The sequence below is a fragment of the Aotus nancymaae genome, unplaced genomic scaffold (genome assembly GCF_030222135.1).
Source record: "Aotus nancymaae isolate 86718 unplaced genomic scaffold, 86718_ANA_hifiasm-v0.15.2.pri h1tg000002l, whole genome shotgun sequence".
NCBI classification, from domain to species: Eukaryota; Metazoa; Chordata; class Mammalia; order Primates; family Aotidae; genus Aotus; species Aotus nancymaae.
The window spans coordinates 19347944-19369244 of record NW_026988413.1 but is presented as its reverse complement, the minus strand read 5'-3'; the positions used below and the strand labels follow the sequence as shown (position 1 = coordinate 19369244).

Below are 21301 nucleotides of genomic sequence, written 5' to 3'. Positions count from 1 at the left end.
AGCTCACTGCAGCCTCAACTACCCCGGCTCAGGTGATCCTCCCACCTCAGCCTCCCAAGTAGCTGGGACCACAGGCGTGCACCACCATATCTGGCTAGTGTTTTTATATTTTTTGTATTTTATCATGTTATCCAGGCTGGTCTTGAACTCCTGGGCTCAAACAATCCACACCTCAGCCTCCCAAAATGCTGGGATTACAGGTGTGAGCCACCATCCCTGGCCTTTTATTAAGAATTGGGTTTAATGTTAACGGTACACTAACACAAAGATAAAATTTGACTTTCTCTTTTGAACAAGACTTTCATGTAAATTACTAAAAGATAATGAAAGGTTTTTTTTGTTTTGTTTTGTTTTTTGCCCTTTAAATAAATGACCAAAAAAAAAAGGAAGGGAGAGAGAGAAAAATCAGATTTGGGTTGGCCTCATGCTGTTTTTATTGGGTCTTGTGTGGAAAGTTGAGTTTACCCTTTATCAACAAGTGAAATTTTTACTTTTTAAAAATTTCTGAGCTGCCACCACAGCTACTACAGCCTCTGGGAGCCTAGAAGAGGGGAATGAGAACAGTAAATGACTCAGTCCCCCAATGTCAGTGGTGGTGGTTGTGGCCAGGGAGACATGATGGCCAGGTGGGGGCGCTGCTGCTGCGAGGAGCAGGCAATGGTGGGTGGTGCCCTGGGGGTGGGGGTGGGGGTGGGGCGGCACATGAATAAAAAGAATCACCAAAATCAGGAAAAGTGGAAAAAGTTTAAAAGAAGGACAAGACACGGTAGGATCAGAGCAAATTTCCATCCGGAAAAATAGCCTTGTTGCTGTCCCATCTACAGTATCTGCTAAAATAAATGTCAACCTCTCAGCCCATAGTGAAGAAAGACAAACAGCAAAATCCTTCAAGGTTTAGCACAAGCAATAATAAAGAACTTCAAACACTAACATCTTTAAACGATGTTCCTCCTGCTGATCAAGAGACACTCTTTTTCTAGCAGTTACATCAGTGTTGTGTCCTATTTGACTTTCTTTCTGATCCACAAATGACCTAAAGTGGAAGGAAGTACAGTGGGCTAATTTAAATGAAATGGTAGAATTTATCACCCGTCATCAGAATGGGGCCACAGAGCCTGTTTACCCAGAAGTGGTCCATATGTTTGAAGTTAACGTATTTCAAACATTACCACCTTCTTTCTATCTTCCAGGAGCTGAATTTGACCCAGAGGAAAACAAACCAATTTAGAAGACACTTGGCCTCATTTAGAGTTTGTTTATGAATTTTTCTTAAGATTTTTAGAGTGTCCAGATTTCCAACCTAATACAGCAAATAAATATGTTGATCAGAAGTTTGTATTGCAGCTTTTAGAGTGCTTTGACAGTGAAGATCCTCAGGAAAGAGGTTTTTTGTTATTGTTTAGTTTTTGTTTGTTTTGAGACGGAGTTTTGCTCTCTTGCCCAGGCTGAACTGCAGTGGCACAATCACGGGTCACTGACTGCAACCTCTGCTTCCCAGGTTCAAGCAATTCTCCCATCTCAGCCACCCAAGTAGCTGGAATTACAGGTGTGTCCACCATACCTGTCTAATTTTTATATTTTTTATACAGACAGGGTTTTGCCATGTTGCTCGGGCTGGTCTTGAACACTTGGCCTCAAGTGATCTGCCCACCTTGCTCTCCCAAAATACTGAGATTACAGATGTAAGCCACATGCCTGGCCTGGGAGAGAGTTTTCCTAAAACCAGCCTTTATAGAATCTGTGGGAAATTCTTAGGCTTGAGAGCTTACATCAGAAAACAGATAAATAATATATTTAATGGGTTTATTTATGAAACAGAGCATCACAATGGCATACCAGAGTTACTATATATATTGGGAAGTATAATTAATGGATTTGTTTTACCAGTAAAAAAAGAGCACAAGATTTTCTTATTCAAGGTGCTATACCTTTGCACAAAGTGAAATCTCTGAGTGTCTACCATCCCCAGCTGGCATATTGTATAGTACAGTTTTAGAAAAGGATAGCACCCTCACTAAACCAGTGGTGATGGCACTTCTCAAATATGGGCCAAAGCCTTACAGTCTAAAAGAAGTAATGTTCTTAAAAAAATTAGAAGAAATTTTAGATGTAATTGAACCATCAGAATTGGGAAGATCATGGAGCCACTCTTCTGGCAGTTAGCCGAATGTGTCTCCAGCTCACACTTCCAGGTGGCAGAGCAAGCACTTTATTACTGGAATAATGAATACATTATGAGCTTCATCAGTAACAATGCAGCAAAGATTCTGCTCATCATGTTTCCATCCTTATACTGCAATTCAAAGACCCATTGGAACAAGACAATACATGGCTTGATATCCAATACCCTGAAGCTCTTCATGGAGATGAACCAAAAGCTATTTGATGATTGTACATAACAGTTCAAAGCCAAAAAACTGAAAGAGAAGCTAAAAATGAAAAACAACAGGAAGAAGCATTGGTGAAAAGAGAAGATCTAACCAAAGCCAATCAGCAGGTACTAAAAAAGATTATAACATGAAAATGTCCAGGGTGCTACTTGAATATTTTTATAAGATAGGAATATATCTTCACTGTGAGAAGGAGGGATATCATTTTGGCCAAATAAATGACTTATAGTGACCTGGGATTCTATTTTGTAATAGCAAGTGTTTAAACCTTTCATATTTGACAAACTTTCCAAAGTCAAATTCTAAATGAAGCTTTTTCTTTGATCTGGCTAACCCTTTTAGATATTACGTAGCCTAAAGTCCAAAAGAGACATATTTGAATTATTTGGCATACTAAAACCATACAAGAAACATTACCAAATATAAAATGGTATTTAAACTTTCTTTGGGTTATATTCATATAAATATATTAGCATGTGTTTCAAAATTATGTAACAGTCCCATAATTCTGATATGTCCGATAATTGTGATATGTGTATATATTATCAGTAATAATTATAATTGTTACATTAAATTGTTTTGTGCCATATGATGATCACACTTTAAACATAGCTGTTCTGAGACTTTAGCCCCTCCCCTGGCCTGGGCAGCAGCCTCCCTGGACCCTGCCATGAACAGCACCCTTGCCCCAGTACTCTTCAGGCCCTGGTGGCCTGGTGCTCACTTTGCAGGCCTGAGTGGCAGTAAGCTGAGCTATTTGTTAGGCTGGGAGAGACAGTGGGCAATCCCCAGAGGAAAAGGAGCCTCAAACCCCTCTGTATGCAGTTGCAATTGTTATTTTACTCTGATTCTTTTCAAAGGAAGTTTTATAATCAGCTATAGGACTCTGACAGGTGCCCTTGAATCTAGGTTTCTAATAACTTTGAAAATTGTGATATTAGGATGGGGAAAAAAACTTCCAAGACTCCCATAGAAAGCTAATGTGTTCATAAATACCAAGCAGAATGCGAGTTAATTACATAGATTGAACTAATGGAAGACCAAAATAGTCTTTTTATGACTTTTTGTTTGAAACATTGCTAATTCTTTTGTTTTACAGAGTCCAGAAAACCTTTAGTCTTTTGTACTGTTTGCAGCTTTTAACAATTAGATAAATTACACTCTTGCGAGCAAAATTTAGAGTGTATTTCTTTCTCTCTACCTGGTTTCCTCAGAATTTAAAAACTATTTGTAAGTATACTTAATTTGTGGCAGTATAGTTATTTGCGCAAGTTCAGTAAAAATCTTTTTGCTTTTGACAGGACACCACCATTGGAGACCATGGTTATTTTACCAAGGCCTTGACTAGAATGGCATACTTTCAGGTATAAACAGACTGCTTTAAGGAATCAAAGCTGACTTATAGAGCCAATAAAAGCTCCTTGGTAAAACTGGCCTCTTACCTTGTCTACATAGTCCTTGTATAAAGTTCATGACTTGTGGTAAGTAAAGAATGTCACCTTCTGACAGGTCCAAGAGTGCCAAATTATCTTGGGGCCTTACGGAGAGGAATTCCTCAAACTCATACAGGTATTTGCAGGTACAGATAAATCTATAGCTGGGCTCAAGCCTTTAAAAATCTAATCTGAGATTTCTGATAGAACAAAGGAATCAAACACTATCAGCAAAGCCAATTTTAGAAAGAGTCTATGTGGCAAGTAATTATTCTTGCTATATTTTATGCAAATATTCAAGCCATACATAAGACTGAAATTTAATATGCAAATAAATTGGTTTTACTATGATTTGTCCTTAGTAAAAATAACTAGAGAGAAAAAAATCATGTTTTAGAAAAAAACTATAGTACACTTGTTGTTAGAGTCTAGTCTTGTTCACTGTTTTTGAGTTTTTTATTTTCTGCAATTTGGACTGAATCCTGAATTCCTTTCAAGCTACAAGTCCCAATTTTCAGACTTGGAATCAATGAATTTACTACTACACCATTCCTTGTAATACCACAAGGAATACCACAGTGTTCCTCCTCTGTAACTAAAGATGCTTTGAGTCTAACACCTGAATAAATTGTGCTCAGTGTTAACCTTTTTCTTCTGTCTCCATAGAAATGCCTCTTAGTAAAAATCCGTTTGCCTTCATCACATGTAGAGGTCAAGCGTATCTGCAATGCCACCTACTGGATGAAATGCAGCTATTTAACCAAACTGATCCATTCTCAAGAACTAGACAGTGCTTATGACTATGTTCATGAGTATTCATAGCTCTTCCTGTAAGCTGTTAAATACATAGTTAGCCAACCTGTCATCATATCCAGTTATGATGGCAGTGGGCAACCTATATGATAATTAAGACTAACTGCTGTGTATATATTCCAGTAAATTTGGGAAATGTCTCAGCCCTGCAAGATACATACCAACAAATCAAAGCTATGTCGCTAGACCATTGATTATTGTCCTGATTCAGGTCAGTACCATCCTGGTGGCAAAAGCTGGCTGTAACATTGGCCCTGACTTCAAGGATAGGCATATTCTTCTGTTGTGGAGTTTACTTGTGCTGCCCCCTCCACATGGGAATGCAAGACTGACTTTCCCCAGAGACTTTCCAGACCTTGCACCATAATGTTCCAACAAATATCATCTGTAAAGTCCAGGTATTCGTGAATATTTCCAAATCTAAACAGATCAATTCCATACCAACACCCAATTACTATACCATCTTTCAGCAAGAAGTAGCCAGAATAAAAACAATACCCCAATTCCACAGAGATGGGAGGGAACTTGGTAGTGGGGAATTGTAACCAAATATTCCCATTTTCCTACGAAATAGGTAAATTTTTTCTCTCTCTCTTCTTTTCTTTTTCCTCCTTTCCCCCACTTTTATCTTAGTCCTTTAGAAATGCAAATTTCTAAATTTTAATAGCCTTTTACCTCCCCTTCACTGGACATTCCCTACAGGGCAAGTTCACCTAACTATGTGCTTAGGAGCTCCAGGAAGGAAATCTCAACCACCAGGAGATTGCCTGGAGAGATAAGTCAATTTACAACCCAAAGTATGCCTGCTCATGGAGACACCAGCAGTCATCAGCTTGATCACCTGGTAGAGGCAGCACTAAGCTAACATGCCAAGCCCTTACCTGCTCACTTCCCGCCACTCCATGTGCCATTAATGCTAAGCCCCCTCTAAAAGTGCTTGCTTTCTACTCCAAAAGAAAAGTGGTACCCTTAGGCAGGAAGCCTGTAACTTCTTCCCCTAAGCTAGCTTCGGAATAAAAAATTGCTTTCTTTGTACCAGACCTCACTCTTATTAAACTCTGTTGGCAGTGAGCAGCTGGACCTGCATTTTGGTTATGAGACTACAAGGCATGCCACCATGCCCAGCTAATTTTTAAAGTGTTTTTGCAGAGGTGGGGTCTCACTATGTTGCCCAGGGTGGTCTCAAACACCTGGCTTCACACGGTTCTCCCACCTTGACCTCCCAAAGTGCTGGGATTACAGATGTTAGCCACTGGGCTCTGCCTCTATTTTGGCTTTTTATCTTAACTTACTCCCCATGTAGATAGCTGGCTTTCTGATAGAGCCCTTTAAGAAAAGGGCCAGGAAAGCATGCAGCTTCATATTTAAATATGCAACAAATAGGCAGACCTGGAAGGCAGAACACAGATGCCCCAAAATCAAGGATCTCATTTTGCATTGAATTCTGGGTCCCCAAAAAGAGGGGAATACCATGGAATGTGACAGTGCAACGCTGTTACAACACACTTCACTGCAGGGACATTCCCCGAAGATCGGTGGGCAACTCAATCAGCCTGCTCTGTGATCAGCCCATCCCCCATAGGAGTCATATCCCTTATGGGATGTGGGGGTGTTTACACAGCTTTTAGATACCCCAAAAGCACCTTTTTCCCCTCCAAATGTGCCACAAAATAAGTAGCACCTTTTAGTAACAACCATTCACTGTGAGCAACTACCATTAGCCATCTCTAAGAGTGTATCTCCTACTTAACTTGTATTACATACACGAAGGTTATTTTTGCACAATGCAAAGTAATTTCTGGTACCACAAAAAGCCAAAAAGATCATGTAATCCAATACAGAAAAAACAGTTTTAGATCTGAGAGGACTATGTCCATTTATGACCTGGGATTACCTGAGGAAGAAAAGCGGTTTCTCCCAGAAAGGAGTCTGTGGCACCTTTTTCTTTTTTCTTAAGGGTTCTCAGGCTGTTAGAATTTACAATGTATGAAGAACAGGGTTAAATAAAAGTAACTTGAAGAACAATTTTTAAGAAAGAAAGTGAACATAGAAACCAAATACATGGGCTCTTTAAAAAGATTTCAGTCATCTGAAAAAAAAATTCCCAAAAATAGAATTTTAAAAATTGAAGAAGAGTATAAGGCCTTTTAAATATATATATATATATACACATATATATATATATATTTATCTACACACACACACATATATGTATATGTGGATGTGTGTATGTATATATATATAGAGAGAGAGAAAACACTTGAGTATCAGCTTTTAATTAAGTTCATTTTTAGCCACAGAGCTCTTTAAAATAAAAAAAAAAATCTTTCAAGTCTCTTGTTACCAGATTTTAGCCTGGACAACAGCTGATAATTTTGGCTTTTGAGTTTCTTTACCAAAGGTGTCTTTCTAAGGGTCTCAGTCAAGATTATGACTTAATCATAGTTGAACGAGTTGTCTCCAAAGAGGTAGCAAACAATTTTGACAAGATCCAGAATCACCCTAGAGATAGCTCAGAGAAAGGAAAATGCAGAACACAAAAATCAGAAACTGTCCGTGGAAGGAAAAGGGATCAATAAATGGCAAAAGTCACACAAATATCAAACCAGAAAGGACTCATTCCCTGGCTGAGTATTGAACCCATACTGCCTTAGTCAAAGGAGAGTACCTTAGCTACTAGACTACAGCATGGGATGCTGTGTTAGCCTGTATTTGCATTGCTATAAAGAAATATCGGAGGCTGGGTAATTTATAAAGAAAAGAGGTTTGATTGGCTCATGGCTCTGCAGGCTTTAAAGGAAGCATGGTGCTAGCATCCGCTTCTGGTGAGGCCTCAGGAAACTTACAATGATGATAGAAGGTGATAGGGAGCCAGCATGTCACATGGCAAGAGTGAATGACTGAGAAAGAGACAGAGAGAAAGAAGAGTGGTCCCAGACTCTTTTAACAACCAGATCTTGCAGGAACTAAGAACTCACTTATCCCCAAGGGAATGGTGCTAAAGTATTCATGAGGGATCTGCTCCCATAATCTAATCATCCCCACCAGGTCCCACCTCCAACATGGAGAATCACATTCAACGTGAGATTTGGAGAGGACAAACATCCAAACCATATCAGGTGGACTCCAGTGATCTTCCCAGAATGAGTCTAGAGCAGGCAGTTCTGAGCTTGCAAAAGATTTTCACTTTTAGGTCAAAACTGCTTTTTCATTCTTTTAATTTTATCAAGAGAATTTCTAAGGCTAGCCATGACATAATCACAGATACTCAGGAGGCTGAGGCAGGAGAATTGCCTGAACCCAGGAGGCGGAGGTTGCGGTGAGCCGAGATCGTGCCATCGCACTCCAGACTGGGTAACAAGAGCAAAACTCCGTCTCCAAAAAAATAAAAATAATAAAAAAAATTTTGATTTTCCCATTAATTATTTAGAATGAGGAATATATCAAATCTTTTTTATTTTCAGTGGTGTACTTGGTTCCAATAGCAACTCAATGCAAAAGGCTCTTGAAAGCCCAGGTGGTAATTTTCCAGGTTTTTTTCCACATAAGCAAGAGAGATTCCTGGAGAGGGCACAGAGGAGGCAATCCCCAGGATCATCAAAGACTTACTCTTGGAAATAGACTTAAAATAACAAAAGACAATGTGAAAGGAGAATGAAAACTTGGGACCCTAATTCATTATGCCAAAAGAAAAATATTGTAAGAAGTTGCCTTGCCTTTTGTTCCTAAGCAGATAGCTGCAGATAAAAGGTTAATCATCTCCACAGGTAGCTACTCTATGTTCACCTTATCTTATGTAAAGTGCTGATTTACTGAGCATGAGATAAATACATAATTGTATACATAAATTCCCCTGTCTGCTCCTTTTCTCTTGCAGCACATGGATTACCCTACCCACCTCTTCTTTCCCCTCTAGTCCACTTTTTCCCTGTAAAAACTGAAGCTCTCAAAATCACCTTCAAGAAAGGTATAGACCACAGACTGTTTATCTTTTTTTTTTTAATTGAACATAGGCTATTCCTTTATTTAATATTCATTTAATTGTGGCCATCCAAACGAATATTAATTATTGCAGAATTCATCTTGTCCATAATTTGTGAACGGTGTTATAACTGAATACCTGTGCACGAAAATGGGCACCATGTTTATTTCTTCCATGCGTGTCCTTAACCTTGGCAAAATAAACTTCTAAATCGATTGAGACCTGTCTCAGATGCTTTTTGGTTTACACAACAGAAGCCCCATAAAGATGGGACCTTTTAAGACAAAACTCCCCTAAGAGCTTGACACACTTGAGCTGAAGAGTGTGCTGCTTAAAATAGTACGTGTTTTGGACTTCCAATCCTTTCAGTCTGGTCACCTGATATGAACCCAAAAATTCATGCCTTCCTCCTGGGCACAGTGGTTCATGCCTGTAATCCCAGCACTTTGGGAGGCAGAGGCGGGATCCAATCACCTTCCACCAGACCCTACCTCTAACATTGAGCCCAGGAGTTCGAGACCAGCCTGGGCAACATAAGGAGATACTATCTCTACAAAAAAATCAAAAAAATTAGCCAGGCATGGTGACACATGCCCGTAGTCCAAACTACTTGGGAAGTTGAGATGGATCACTTGAGCCCATGAGGTCAAAGCTGTAGTGAGTCATGATCACGCCACTGCACTCCTGCCTGGATGACCAAATGTAATAGGACTAAAACTTACTTTACAAATAAGTTGGTTCTATTGTGATTTTGTCTTTAATAAAATTGGGGAATTGGAGAGAATAAAAATATATTTCGAAATAAACTATATTATACCTTTTATTAGATTCTAGTGTTACTAAATGTTTTTCATTTTTATTATTTTCTATAATTTGAACTGAATTCTAAAATTTTTCCTAGCTACAAGTCTCTGAAATAATGTTTTCAATTTTCTTCTTCTTTCTTTTCCTTCTTTCCCCCATTTTTCCTGATTTGAAATCACTGAGAATTAAGCTGTGATTTTCTTAAAGCCCTGAGAACTGGAACTAGACAACTTAAACTTTAGAAGAAAATAACAGCAACCTATTTATATACATCAGCCACATTCATACCTGCCTATGATGCATACTTCCGAGTAACACAGCATATATCAGTTTCTCAGGATTGTGCTCCTTTTTTCGTCTGTTGTTTTCTTCCCACTTTCTCCCCCTGTTTTTATTTCACAGGACATGAGACTTCACAACCTGACAAAAATTAGCTTTCCTAACAACATGAGACCCATTCATCTAGAAATAAATCATCCTAGTCATGAGATATCATGCAAAATCTAAGACCAGAGACTCAATTTCTTCTAAAATGCTTTCTCCAAAAGATTTTAAAAAGAAAAGTGGGAAGAAATCTTAAAGAAAAATAAAAACCCACACTCATTCTGCCAGAAGAAAAAAAAAATTGAAAGCTGAGTCATGCAAAAAGCAAATTTTCCTATTGTTCCTAAGCAGATAGTCACAGATAAAAAGTTAAATATTTGCTGGGCATGGTGGCATATGCCTGTAATCCCAGCACTTTGGGAGGCCAAGGTGAGTGGATCACTTGAGGTCGCGAGTTCAAGACCAGCCTGGCCAATATGGTGAAACCCCATCTCTACTAAAAATACAAAAATTAGCCAGGCACGGTGGGAGGCACCTGTAATCCCAGTTACTTGGGAGGCTGAGGCAGGAGAATCGCTTGAACCCGAGAAGCCAAGGTTGCAGTGAGCCGAGATTGCGCCATTGCACTCCAGCCTGGGTGTGGCAGGGAAACTCTGGCTCAAAAAACAAAGTTAAATATCTTCACAGCTAACGACTCTATGGTCACCTTATCTTATAACGAGCATGAAACAGAAACATAATTGCTGATTCCCCTACCTACTCCTTTTCTCTTGCAACATGTGGATTCAGTGATGTGACCATACCCTCCCTCTTGCCCCTCCAGGCTGCTTTTCTCCTTTAAATACTGAAGCCCTCGAAATTATCTTTGGAGAAAGGCACAGGCCTTCCTCCTGGGCATGCATCCTTAGCCTTGGCAAAATACACTTCTAATTGATTGCAATCTGTCTCAGATATTTTTTGGTTTGCAGGTTGATATGGTTTGGCTGTGCCCCACCCAAATCTCATTTTGAATTGTAGCTCCCATCATCCCCGAGTGTCATGGGAGGGACGAGGCAGGAGGTAACTGAATTATGGGGGAGGTTTTTCCCGTGCTGTTCTCATGAAGGTGACTAAGTCTCACAAGATCCAATGGTTTTATAAAGGGCAGTCCTCCTGCACATGCTCTCCGCATGCTGCTATGTAAGATGTGGCTGTTGCTCCTCCTCTGCCTTCTGCCATGATTATGAGGCCTCCCCAGCCATGTGGAACTGTGAGTTCATTAAACCTCATTTTCTTTATAAATTATCCAGTCTCAGGTATGTCTTTATTAGCAGCATGAAAACAGACTAATACACAGATCTATCTAAAAAATTTTCTCTATGATGTGAGGAAGAACTCAAAGTTGATTTTTTTTTCATACAGATATCCAATTGCTCTACTACTGAAAGACTTCCCTTTCCCTATTAAACGGCATTGCTGTTTTGATGGTGAATTTTGTATATTAGCTTGGCTAGGCCATAGTACTCAGATGTTTGGTCAAATGTGTCTGGATGTTGCTGATTATGAAGGTATTTTTAGATGAAGTTAACATTTAAATCAGTAGACTTTGAGAAAAGCAGATTATCCTCCAAAACAATCAGATGGTAAAGATTACAGTAAGAAGGCTGATCAAAAGTTGCCTGGGGCAATGTTGAAGTGAGTTAATCAAAATAAAGACTGACCAAAGGGTTTGGATTCCTTGACTCAACCTCCTGCTGGGACCCCAAAGCCTTTTTCACAAGAGACAGTAAAATGATCTGGGGGTGAAGTTCCAGAATCAGAACATAAAAATGCAAGGGTTGATAGGATTATAAAAGTTGGAATGTTTAAAGAGGCTTTATAAAAAATACTCATATCTCTTTCACCTAAATGTTATATAAAAATTGATATATTTCTGACCAGGAAATGTTTCCTTTACATCTGCAATGGCCATATTTCCAAATAGGTCACATTCTGAGGTTCTGGGGTTAGGACATCAACATGTATTTTTTAGGGAGGAACACAATTCAGTCCATAAGAGCCAGATATAAATTGAAATTCAAAATCACTTTCCTTTATTTCTATTCAATGAAATCTGCCTTTTTGCCTCTCCCAATTTCCCTTTTTACCACTTCTCTGGCAAATGGATCATTTTAAAATGTCTTATTTAATATTCTTTGTAGAGATGGGCCAGCCTGGTCTTGAACCCTGGCCTCAAGGGATCCACCCGCCTCAGCTTCCCAAAGTGCTGGGATTACAGGCATGAGCCACCACACTGGGCCACCTTTTGAATTTATTGAGACTTGTTTTATGGCTCAGAATATGCTCTACCTTGGTAAATGTTCCATGTATATTTAAGAATATTTTGTATTATGTTATTGTTGGGTGGAGTGTTCTATAAATATCAATCAGGTCCTGTTGGCTGATAGGACTGTTCAAGTCTACTAGATCTTTGCTGATTTCCTGTCTAAGTGGTCTACCAAATATTGAGATTGATCTAACTATAACTGTGGATTTATCAATTTATCTTTACTGGCTATCAGTTTTTATTTCATGCATTTTGATGCACTATTATTAGTTACATAAATAGTAAAGTTGTTATATGCTTTTGATGAATTGTACTTTTTATTTATAATTATTGTCCTTGAAATTTGTGTGCTTCTTAAATATGCAGATTTATAGTTTTTATTAACTCTGGAAAGTTTTGGCCATTATTTTCTTCAAATATTTATTCTGTTCCATCCTGTCTCCCATTCATCAAGGAATCCAATTATCCATGTATTAGGCTGCTTGATTGTATGGGTTTTTGTTACTGTTGCTGTTGAAATAGGGGTTTTCACAACCACTATGACATTCACCTTAATTAATTTATCTATTGGTCATTGCAAAGTGGTGATATCATAATTCTTAAATTTATCAGTTGCATTCTTCAGAAAATAAAACAATGTTTCCACAAGTCACTGATGTTCTTTGCATTTTTAAAATTCTTTTTTCTGTTTTATTTTTAATAATTTCTATAGCTATGGATTCAAGTCTACTTTTTCTTCCGTGATGTCTAATCTGCTGTTAATCCCACCTGGTGAATTTCTCATCTCAGACATTATAGTTTTCATCTCTAAAAACCAGTTTTGGGTCATTTGTATATCTCCTATACCTCTAGGTGAAACTAACACAACACTGTAAAGAAAATATAAATTTTAAAACTATTTGAAACAGGTAAGATATTGGATAAATTAATTAATTTAGATTAATACCATGATCTCATTGATCTAGAAATGTTTCATTATGTAATAAAAGTTTAAATTTTTTTAGAAAATACATCTTTGCCTTCTCTTTCTTTTTCTTCCTCACTGAAATTGTCTTCTTATGCCTTTCCTGTATTCTTGTTAATAACATGATGTTTACATTTCTGTACTCAAATTCATGCTCACTTATCTAGATACAATATAAAAGCCTGTGTGCACATGTGTGCGCGTGCACACACACAAACACACACACACACACAGAGAGAAATGGGTTTTCTTCTCTTCGTAAAATGTAATAGTATTATATAAATTGGTCTGGTTTTATCATCCTCACTTAATACCACAGGAAAATCCTTCCAGGTCATCTGGTAAAGTTTTACTTTATCTACATTAGTGACTGTATAATGTCCCATATACTAAAATGTATCCAACTATTCTGACATTTATGGACATTCTCTTATTACCAGGTTTTTAAAAAAATTATGTGGGTTTTTGTTATTGTTGCTGCTGCTGTTTATTACATATAACATCCATTATATTTCTGTGTGTGTGTGTGTGTGTGTGTGTGTGTGTGTGTGTGTGTGTGTGTATATCTTGGTAAATATACATTTCCACAGTTTATCCTTGGAATATATTCACAGGAGAGAAGTGTTTTCCAATGAGTATTTGTATTTTTAATTTTCATAGATCTTACCAACTTACTTTCCAAAGAGCTGTATTTTTATGCAATGTTTGAACTTCTGCTTCTAGCCAACATAGAATAATAGGGACTATCGGTAACATTCTCCCTGGAAGAATCTGACACACCAGACAAAATATATAAAAACATTTTTTAAGACACTGAATGTTAAACAATGAAAGACAGTGATCCCAGAGAGAATAGCATGTAATCCTGTATTTCTCTTTTGAATAAAAACTGATTTTTAAAAATATTAGAATTATATCAGTTTTATTGTGTGTTAACCTGAATTAAAATTTTTTTATGTAGATATTTTTATTTCCAGGTGTGTTTTTCTCATTTCAGTGATATTCTAGCAGAGTACAAATCTTGTTGCCCAATTACTTGAAAATAGAGGTTTTCAAAACCACTATGACATTCACCTTAATTTATCTATTGGTCATTGTAAAATAGTGATAACGTAATTCTTACATTCATCAGTTGCATTCTTCAGAAAATAAGAGTCTTTCCTCACCAACTGTAAATAAACTGTTGTTGCAAAACTCAGGGTGAACATTTAATCATTCATATTGAACTATCAGTTTTTGGAATGAGAGTAGATATAATAATTGCTTGCAGTGGTAGTCTGTGAAGTGCTTTTTTCTTTTGTCTTTCTGTTCTTCATTTTAAAAAATTGTATTGGCTGGGCATGGTGGTATGCATCTGCAGACCTAACTACTCAAGAGGCTGAGGCAGGAGGATCACTTGAACCTAGGAGTTCAAAGCTACAGTCAGCTATGATCACACCACTGCACTTGAGCCCGGGCAACAGAAGGAGAACCTGTCTATAAATAAATAAACAATAATTCTAGACTCATGATTTTTTATTTATTCAAAGTTTTAGAATCACTAGTTTAAAAATAATTAAAATTGTCCCAACTTGGACTACTGAGAGCTCCAGCAAACAGACTTCTGTGTCCTTTTAATGTCACTTCAGTAGTCTTTGAGCACTTTCTTCCCTTTGGCACATCCAGAAAGGCAAGTTCACCCTGTCCTTTCTCTGCCCCAGTCCATATCCAGTCATACCTCTAAGGAGCCCTAATTTCCTGAAACGGAGAAAGGTATTAAGACACTTAGATCTGAGCTCTAGGAGGGCTCACTACTAATATATCATTACTTTTAGGTGGCTTCAGTTTGAATAATATATGAAAATCTTTTTTTTTTTTTTATAAAGACGGGGTTTCACCATGTTGGTCAGGCTGGTCTTGAACTCCCGACTTCAGGTGATCCGCCACCTTGGCCTCCAAAGTACTTGGATTACAGGTGTGAGCCACCACGGAAAATCTTTTAAGCTTGAGTTTATATTGATATATCCAACTCAAATTTAACATGACATGGCATGACTTTATATTTATAGCTCTTTGACACTTTAAATCTTGATTCCTAATACTTTAAGATATTTCTTTATTTACTTATATGCTTTATCTTACAACAAAAATAAAATATTTTTAAAATTCTGCCCTGATGATTGTAGGTTGAGAAAAAAAGTTTCAAAATTACAGTACCAATATCACTATAGGCAGTCACCAGCACACCAGGCTAATTGTTTTTACTTTTCCAAAAGATAAGATCTTGTTATGTTATCCAGCATGGCCTCAAGCAATCCTCCCACCTCAGCCTCCCAAACCTTTTAGTTCTAATAGCTTTGAACTTCAGAGGAAAAAAAAAACTTACTATTTGTTCTTTTCTAGACTCTTTTTTAAAAAAACTCGATATTGCATACCCTCGAGATTTGTGCATGTTGCTCTGGGAAGCTATTGTTTACTCATTTTCATTGAGGTGTACTATTCCATTGTGCAAATATACTACAAGTCACTTATCTGCCTCTGTCATCCAGGCTGGAGTTCAGTGTCATGATCATAGCCCACTGTAAACTCAAACTCCTGGTCTCAAGCAATCCTCCCACCTCAGTCTCCCAAATAGCTGGGTTACAGGTATGTACCAACACACCCAGTTAATTATTTTTTGTACAGATGGGGGTCTCCCTATGTTGCCCAGACTGGTCTTGAACTTCTGGCATCAAACAATCTTCCTGTCATTGAGCCTGCCTGGCGTTCACTTATCTAAACATGGAATTGCTAAGCCGAAACAAATGTAATGTTCCACTACAGTAAAAATTATGGAAAGACTTCCGGTTTCTGGACCAGCATGTAAAGAGCTTAAAAGTCATCATTCCCAATCATACAACAAGAAAAAAGCTGAGCAAACTAAAATCAATAACTCTTCTTAAATCCATCAGACAACTGAGGTAAGTAAGCAAATCACTGTCCCAAAAACTGGAGAGAAAGAGACAGGTACAAAGACTCACAATGTAACACAAAAATATCTGGAAGAATCAGTACTGGGTAAGGAAAAATTTAACTGTAACTAATAAACTGCTGGAGACTCAGTGTGGAAAACTTTGAAAGTTAAAGGCTCCACAGACTGCCTAGTCTTAGGTGAGGCACCCAAGCAACAAAGTTCTCACAGTGAAAATAGCGTAAAAATCATCTTGTGCTTCTGAAAGGGAGAGAGTATAAAAGTTGTCAGATTCAAAACAGAGGCTGAGTGCAGTGGCTCACGCCTGTAATCCCAGCATTTTGAGAGGCCGAGGCAGATGGATCACTTGAGGTCAGCAGTTCAAGAGCAGCCTGGCCAACATGGTGAAACCCCTATCTCTACTAAAAATACAAAAATTAGCTGGGCATGGTGTCGCATGCCTGTAATCCCAGCTCTTGGGAGGCTGAGGCAAAATAATCCCTTGAACCTGGGAGGTGGAGGTTGCACTGAGTGGAGATGGTGCCACTGCACTCCAGCCTGAGTGACAGAGTGAGACTCCATCTCAAACAAAAAACATCAACCAAAAAACCCTGACAAGCAGAGCACTGAGGAAGGCCATGAAGGGAAGTGTTTTCATGTATAAATAGCTGATGACAAAAACTATCACAGAAGACTCTGCAGAAACCCTACTCTTGAACAAAGGTAATTGCACCTTGCACAAAAAAATACTTCTGTAAGGACAGCTGCCCGTTCAATATTGACCTGATGCCACCCTTGTTATTTATCTTTGTAGCCAAAAGTAACTATCTTGAAATAATTATGTAATCTTCCTCAATTTTTCTTTAAACAATTCTCTCTTCTTGAGGAGTTAGCCAACTTGCTCTTCTTAGACAGTAAAGGAAAGGTCCCCAGAGAACCTCAGACACATCCCACAAGTGCTTACACCATAGGTTTTGTGCAGATAAGGGAACTTACAAAGGGTACTTGCCTAAACATGCCTGCAGGGGAAAATTCCATCCTGTAACATGTGTGCATAAGGGAAATAAATCAATATACAGTGGCTCAGACTAAGGGCTCACATGCACACTGGAAGGATAGGATGGAGCTGTCAGGAATTCACGCCATATACAAATAAGGCACCCAGCCCCATCAGCTTTTCTATAATGCCCTTGTATTCAACTGTGAAGGGGGCAACCAACAACCTGCTTTCAAAACCCCTCTCTTTGCTGAGAGGTTTCTTTTTGCTTAATAAATTCTACTCTGCTCACTCTTCAGTGTCCACACACCTAATTCTTCCTAGTCATGAGACAAGAACTAGGACCTAGCTGAGTTAAGGAGCAGAAAGACCACAACATTCTCTTACCTCCTTGAATATGCACATAGTTTACTATGGTGTGCATATTCCTATTGCAATGCCCTATTTCTGAATAAATATCATTTTCTTTTACAGAATATCTCTCTGTAATTTAGGTTCACATGAGGAAAAGTAGACATTCTGAAATATGCCCAAAGCATTCAGTTGTTAACAGGACATGACTTTAAAAAAAAAAAAAAAAAGCAACCATTTACCCAAAGCATAAATGACTGGGGTTTTATTGGAACCTAACTGATCTAGGGGAAGGGAAATACTCAACTCCAGCACTCTCTGGCCTTCCTGCCTCACCTAAGCAGAAGAAGGAAGTGAAAAGCACTTGTGAAGGTCAAAGCCAAGGACACAGAATCACTAAGAGACTGAGATCTATATATAATGGTAGAACTATAGAAAGCTTCCCCTCTCCTTACATCTTACCATCTCATCGTAGGGCTTCTGGATAAGAACAGAAGAATGCAACTGACAGGATATCACATCTCAGACCTTATTTAATAAGAAATAGCTAGGGAATCCAAAAAACAACAGAGGAGACAGAAGTAAAGATACCAGAGAAATTGTAGCCTCAGATACCTATGCTATAGCAAGCAGTAAATAAAGTCTAACCCCTAGACACACAGAAAACACACTTTGAAGAAACAGGGAACCAGACTCAGATATGTTGGAGATATGGGAATGATCAAACTGGAACTCTAAAACAATTACGATTAACATGCTAAGGACTCCAAAGGGAAAATGCAAAACCAAACTGGTAATGTCAACAGATTGGTAATATAAGCAGCAATGAAAACTCTCTAAAAAATAATCAAAGATGTTGTTGGAAATGAAAAACACTGTAACAGAAATGAAGAATGCCTTTGATGAGTTCAATGACAGACTGAACACGGCCAAAGAAAGAATGAGTGAGCTTGAAGAAATGTCAATAGAAACTTCCAAAGCTAAAATGCAAAGAAAAAAATAATGAAAAGAGGGAGAGAGAACAGAATATCCAAGAACTGGGGTACAACCATAAAAAAAAGTAACATATATATAAAGAGAATACAGAAAAAGAAGAAAGAAAGAACAGAAGAAATAGTTAAAGCTGTAAGGACTGAAAAATTCCCCAAATTAATGATAGACATCAAATCACAGATCCAGGAAGCTGAGAGAATAGCAAGTGGATAAACAACAAAACACGATACCTAGACATATTGTGCTCAAATTTCAAAATATCAAAGACAACCAGAAAATCTTGAAAAAAGCTAGGGTAAGGGGCAGAGAGGGAAATTTACCTGTAGAGAAGCAGGGATGAGATTTACTTTGGACTTCTCTCCATAAATCATGTAAATCAGAAAAGAATGAAGTGAAATATTTAAAGTACTGAAAGAACAAAAAAATCCATCAACCTGAAAATTCTTTCTTTTTTAAGGCAGAGTCTCACTCTGTCACCCAGGCTGGAGTGCAGTAGCACGATCTCAGCTCACTGCAACCTCTACCTCCCGGGTTCAAGTGATTCTCCTGCCTCACCCTCCTGAGTAGCTGGGACTTCAGGCGTGTGCCACCAAGCCAGGCTAATTTTTTGCATTTTTAGTAAAGATGGGGTTTCACTGGATTACCCAGGATGGTCTCAATCTCCTTACCCCATGATCCTCAACCTCCCAAAGTGCTGGGATTATAGTCGTGAGCCACTGCACCCGGCCCCTAAAAGTTCTTATCCAGTAAAATTATCCTTCAAAAATAAAGACTTTCAGAGACAAATAAAAATAAAAATTGAAGAAATTTATTACCAGTAGACTTGTTTAGCCAGAAATGTTAAAAGAAATTCTTCAGAAATAATAAAAATGATACATATCAGAAATTTCAATCTACATGCAGAAAGCAAGAGTGTTAGAGAAGAAATAAATGAAGGTAAAAGAAAATATTCTTTAAAATCTTATTGGTAGAGTAAGATAACTTTGTTCAAAGTATAATAAACAAAATATTTGGTGAATGTAGCTTATGGATAACTGGAATGAATGACTGCAACAGTATAAGGAAAAGGAAGGAGGAATTAGGAATACTTTGTTATATAATACTTGCATAATTACATAATGATAGAGGAGTCAATTCTTCAAGAAGACATAATTTTTAATGTGTGTGCGCCTAGCAACAAATCATCAAAATATGCAAGACAAAAACTGATAAATATACAAGGCAAAAACTGCAAAGAGAAACATGAATCTGCTATTACATGTGAATACTTCCATGCCCTGTGGAGTAATTAATGGATCCTGCAGGCTGAAAATCAGTAAGGACATAGTTGAGCTGAACAGCACCACCAAACAAACGGATCTAATTGACATCTATAGAATATGTCACCTAGCAACAGAGGAATCCATATTCTTCTCAGGTTCACACAAAACATTCACTATGATAGATCACATTCTGGGCCATAAAGCAAACCTTAACAATTAGAAATTATACAATGTATCCTCTCAGCTTACAATGGAATTAAACCAGAAATCAAATCAGAAAGATAGCTGGAAAATCCCCAAGACTCCCAAAATACTTCAGTTTAAACACTTTTCAATAAACGTAGGTTAAAGAAGTCTCTCTAGAGAAACTTAAAAATATTTTGAAATAAATGAAAATGAAAATACCATCAGGAGAAATACCTAATGTAGATGACAGGTTGATGGGTGCAGCAAATCACCATGGCACGTGTGTAACAATGTAACAAACCTGCACATTCCACACATATACCCCAGAACTTAAAGTACAATTAAAAAAAAAAAAACTGGGATCTGAACAGATTTTACACCTTTCATAAAAATTAACCCAAAATGGATCATAGACCTACAAATGTAAACCACAAAATTATAAAACTTCTAGATTATAAAATAAGAGAAATTCTAGGTGACTTTGGGTTTTGCAGTGAATTTTTTTTTTTAATATGGAATGCTTCACGAATTTGCGTGTCATCCTTGCGCGGGGCCATGCTAATCTTCTCTGTATCATTCCAATTTTAGTATATGTGCTGCCGAAGCAAGCACGGCAGTGAGTTTTTTAACACAATACCAAAAGTGTGGCCCATGAAAGGCAGAAAATAATAAATAGAACTTCAGTCAAATTTTTTTTTTTTTTTTTTTTTTTTTTGAGACAGAGTTTCGCTCTTGTTACCCAGGCTGGAGTGCAATGGTGCGATCTCGGCTCACCGCAACCTCCGCCTCCTGGGTTCAGGCAATTCTCCTGCCTCAGCCTCCTGAGTAGCTGGGATTACAGGCACGTGCCACCATGCCCAGCTAATTTTTTTTGTATTAGTAGAGACGGGGTTTCACCGTGTTGACCAGGATGGTCTTGATCTCTTGACCTCGTGATCCACCCACCTCGGCCTCCCAAAGTGCTGGGATTACAGGCTTGAGCCACCGCACCCGGCCCTTCAGTAAAATTTTAAACTTCTGCTTCAAGAAAGATACTAAGAGACTGAAAAGACAAACCACAAACTGGCAGAAAATATTTGTAAAACATATCTGATAAAGGACTTGTATTTAAAATATATGAAGAACTCTTAAACTAAATAAGAAAACAACCCAATTTTATTTAAAATGGGCAAAATATCTGAACAGATACCTCACCAAAAAAGATACACAGGTGGTAAATGAGCATGTGAAAAGATGCTCAACATCACATGTTATTAAAGAATTTCAAATTAAAACATTAAGATAGCACTACATAACTACTAAAATCACTGATGCGTGTGATAGACGATGTTATAAAATCTGATTATTTTTGTCTGATCTCTAAACTAACTGTATCTCAGAAAAATCAAAGGCAGAGGATTAATTCAATCCTATTTTGTAAGGATACAAGCAATCCTTTTGTACCCCAAAAATGAAGAGATTGCTACATATCAAAAGTCTGTGGAGGCTGGGCTAGGTGGCTCATGCCTGTACTCCCAGTACTTTGGGAGGCCGAGGTGGGTGGATTGCTTGAGATCAGGAGTTCAAGA

At 38.0% G+C, this 21301-nt stretch overlaps 1 non-coding gene and 1 pseudogene across 1 annotated transcript; one reads left to right on the top strand and one right to left on the bottom strand.

The window, feature by feature from the left end:
- Positions 1 to 1072: 1072 nt before the first annotated feature.
- LOC105713635 (serine/threonine-protein phosphatase 2A 56 kDa regulatory subunit gamma isoform-like) lies at positions 1073 to 4645 on the top strand (annotated as a pseudogene).
- Positions 4646 to 20239: 15594 nt separating this feature from the next.
- Positions 20240 to 20345, bottom strand: LOC135274276 (U6 spliceosomal RNA). The gene has a single exon (XR_010342119.1). It is a non-coding gene; the product is annotated as a U6 spliceosomal RNA (small nuclear RNA).
- Positions 20346 to 21301: the final 956 nt, after the last annotated feature.